We start from the raw sequence: 4,115 nt of genomic DNA on the forward strand, positions 1-4,115 counted from the left end.
TGTGCTTGCTCGAGAGAAGAGATAAGAAGGGGATGGAGCGGTGCGTGCTTGAGGTATGTGCCTCCTCGTGCGTGCGATATTGCTAGATCGTACGCCTCGCACGCGACCGGCTCGACGTACGGCCGGCGCGCCGCGCGCAAATATTTCCCAAAAAATAAACTCTCTCAATCTCTCACGTCTCATTTATTTCTCCAGTGAGAAAAAAAACTGAATTATCTCTCTCATGTGTCCCAAGCGCTCACGTATCTCTATGAAACACTCTGACGTAAAGAAAACTCTTCTTGGAGGCATCAATGAACCATTCATGTCAATATATCTTACGACTCCATAGCTCTATCAACCTCCAGGACAAGTTTCTGTTGTTCTCTCGATCTCCATCCATCAAACTTGGTTGAACCTACCACGCTGCCCAATCGAGCAACGGCTGTCACGAGCAGCGCATCCTCCTCCACATCTTCTCTGTATCAGGTCTCTATTAGCGTCGTTCTCAGTTTTTGAGGCCGTCGCTGCAGGATAGCGCAACCACTTATTCTTTCTTTTCTCTCTTGCAGATTCATGTTTCTTATTTCTCTTGCAGATCCAAGTTCCCCTCCTCCGCTTATTCCTTCTTTTCTATCTTGCAGATTCATGTTTCTTATCTCTATTGCAGATCTAAGTTCGCCTCCTTCTCCCCTTACAGGTGCCACCGCTTCCTATATTCTCCAACTTTTCTCGCAGAGAATCAGATGGCAATCTGTGCAAGCATATGTCGCTGCTGCTAGCACGAGTTGAGTGTAATTTTCTTGGGATGAATTAGACAATGCCAAGCACATCTGGCTTCCAGAGACGAGGAATATTTAGTCAGCGACTAATCATGGTAGTCATGCCCTCTAGGTGGAAATAATAGAAACAACAATAGTCGACTCAGGTAAGTGCTCAAATCTTCAAAGATTTACAACTGTATCTCCTTAAAGATTTACAATTGTATCTATAATTCTTTATGATCACTTTGGTGATCATGTATTATAGACAAGCAGAGAAGACCTCATGGTTATTTTGGAGTTCGCGGTTTATTTAACCAGACAACGTCTCTCATTACTGATTCTTCTGCTCAATTTGACACCTTTTCTAGGAGATTGATCATGGCAACTATGACGATGGTGACGTACGTGTGCAGTCATTTTCTTTTATGCGGGTTTTAGTCGATCAACCAACTAAGCCGACCGGTTGTAAGCTGTGTGCTATACGCCGAGTGTAACACTCGGCGTACAGTTCGCCGAGTTTGAAACAGCTTTTGCCGTGTATGAAACATACACGGCTTACAATGTTTTTGCTGTAGTGAGATTGCTGTAATGTATATCCATGTAGTTGCATGAAGCAAACGCAATTTCGAGGTGCATGTCACTTATTTTCAAATACTTTACTGAATGCGCCATACTGTAGTTGACTTCTTATATAGGGAAAATATGTGGAAGATCCTCCACATGATTCCACTGTACGTTTTAACACTAGGTTGAAGATGTTGGTTTGGCTGCTTCAGCACATGCACTGACAGGCATAAGCATCACGTGTGTAAACTGAAAATTCAGTCTATCCTCATGCTAAATTAGCATAAGCTTCTAACTTATTAGGACAATGATACTATGCTTCAACTCAAAAGGTATACGTATAAAGGGTATTTTAATTTTATTGCACCTTGCTGAAATCGATGTTTTATATACTTCGGTGTCAGGTGGTATCAAGCTTGATCATGAAATCTTTGAAAGTATAAACACCATTCTTGCATGTGTGTGAACTTACACGCAAACTCACCCAAGGTGCCAGGTACAATGATTTTTCACCAACCAGTTCAACGCCGTCTTCTTGACTATTATTGGGAGTTTGGGACATATTCAGTACTGAAATCTAGATGAGTTCACATCCAGGTTTTTCTTTCAGGTTGCTTTGTATGTGTTGACTTCTACCCAGCTGCTGAGATGAACTTCGATCCAAGACGTTTCAACTTTTTATAAAGATGGTTCAAATATATTTTCCCAAAAAGGTCGTCTACCATCTTCTGCTATGCATGCATTAGTAGTCGTCGTAATTTAGTTCACCAACTTACAGGATTTGTGAAGCATTCTAACTAATTCACGAGTGCTCAGCCATGCTCTGTTTCAATTTTCAAATCAAAAGTGTGTTAAATTTCCATTCCAATTAAGAGATATTTGCATGGATATGCATAACCAATTGGTATATGTATGACAAGAGAAAAACAAATCATATTGTTTGATTCATATAGCTGAATTGCTTTGGAGGGAAGTATTCTGGTGACTCTGTAATCTGCCTGTGAACATGTTGTTTAGTTATGGATATTTACTCAGATGCGGTAGTACCCTAGCTAGGAGATAAAAAAGGGAAGAGATCAGGGCATATGCTGCATTCTTTGATGGATTTGACATTAAGTTGGGCCTATAAAGATGAAGTAATCATTGAACTATCACACATGTTGCAAGGTGCTATATTATCCCATGGAGTCAGGTACGCAAGCTATAGGCAGAGGACATAGACTCATAATGAAATAATCTTTGTGATAACATTATTTGAGAGAGAGAACAAAGTTTAGTGAACAATAACAGGGTGCAATCATCAAGTGTGCTTATGCACCGCTCTGCATGCAGCAATAAAATGTATTGATTATTCAGCTCAATCGATTCTTGTTTTGTTACGGAACAATAACAATAGCTGCGAAGGATCATAATTTGTATGTACCTCTGGATTTCATATACTGTTGTTGACATTGACACTGAACTATGTTCTGTGACAGGGTTTTTATATTCTTTTGCTACATGAGTTGGTATAAAATCTAAATCAGAACAATCAGAAGTTAGCAGATGGAGGCAATAAGGTTATTTCTTTCGAGCATGGAGTTTTGCACAAGAGTTTAAATGCTCCCTCGTGTACAGTAAAATCAAAATAAATAGTACTGAAAAACAGGAAACTCATAATTATGCACGCCGTGTTCTACTAAACTCTAGAATCTCTCTTATATCAAAAACTATATGAGAAGAAATGGCATGAAACTTATGGATCAAGTTTCTTTTTGCATACATGCTGAGCTGGGAGATCATAGGGTATTAAACTGTATAATCCCTCTTATAAGAAAAAATATGAGCTGAAATGTCATGAACCTAATGGATTAATTTTCCTTTTGCATACATGGTGAGCTGAGAGATCATAGGGTCGTATAGGCCATTGATTGTTTGTCTTCAGTCCAACTAGGACACATTTTTGCCATGTTATGGCCACTACTCACCTCTTATAAGGATGTTTTGACTTATACTCCTTTGTTATCTACAAGGGGGAACTAATCCATCAGAGGCCATTCACTTTCCTTTCAATAAATTAAAAGGTGGATCTCACCTTATTTTCAACACATGTCAAAACTGAGAATCTAAAAATAACTTAGTCAACATGAAAAAAAATGAACGAGTGCTATTCTGGTTTAACTATACTTTGTTGATATTCAAGCTGAAAATTGTTGACATTTACTTACTTCCTAAACCATCTGAATGATTTGTTGTTGTTGTTGCTTAGGAAAAATAGCTAGCCCGTGCAAGTTGCACGGGTGACGACTAGTATAAGAAAATGATGGCTAGCATAATTTAATCTATGTGGATCAATGTGATCACTTCTTTTACTTCTGTTTTAAGTATATAATAGATAGATCTTTAAAAAGGCGGGCCCAATGGAGTGGACCCCAGAGGCCGAAGCAGAGCTGCAAGACTTAAAGAAATACCTCTCCTCCACGCCGATACTAGTTGCGCCTAAACCACAAGAGCTGCTGCTACTGTATCTAGCGGCAATGAATCAAGTGGTCAACGCTGCACTAGTGGCAAAGAGGGAGGTTGACAAAGGGGTAGTGGCAACGGCAGGACTGGCGGATGGTGAGCCGGGGCTCCCCCCGGCAAGGCCTAGTCCCGGCAAGGCAAAGCACCCGGCAGAGTCTGACGCCGGCGAGACAGGGCCTCCGCAACTAGGTGAAGTGATGCAGAAGAAGAAGATGATGCAGCACCCGGTTTACTTCGTTAGCTCCCTCTTGCAGGGGGCTAGGTCAAGGTACTACGGTGTGCAGGAATTGCTCTTTGGCCTCCTAC

General features: G+C 40.8%; 1 long non-coding RNA gene across 3 annotated transcripts; it reads left to right on the plus strand.

Moving 5' to 3' along the window:
* Positions 1-301: 301 nt before the first annotated feature.
* Positions 302-3,287, plus strand: LOC123087900 (uncharacterized). Of its 3 annotated transcripts, none has more exons than XR_006441580.1 (4): positions 302-907; positions 1,712-1,803; positions 1,918-2,020; positions 2,786-3,287. It is a non-coding gene; the product is annotated as an uncharacterized lncRNA (long non-coding RNA). The 3 variants fall into 3 exon arrangements; XR_006441578.1 differs by lacking the exon at positions 2,786-3,287 and having other exon boundaries at positions 302-468; positions 552-907; positions 1,918-2,775; XR_006441579.1 differs by lacking the exon at positions 2,786-3,287 and having other exon boundaries at positions 1,918-2,775.
* Positions 3,288-4,115: the final 828 nt, after the last annotated feature.

This window comes from Triticum aestivum, chromosome 4A (genome assembly GCF_018294505.1).
Source record: "Triticum aestivum cultivar Chinese Spring chromosome 4A, IWGSC CS RefSeq v2.1, whole genome shotgun sequence".
Taxonomy (NCBI): Eukaryota; Viridiplantae; Streptophyta; class Magnoliopsida; order Poales; family Poaceae; genus Triticum; species Triticum aestivum.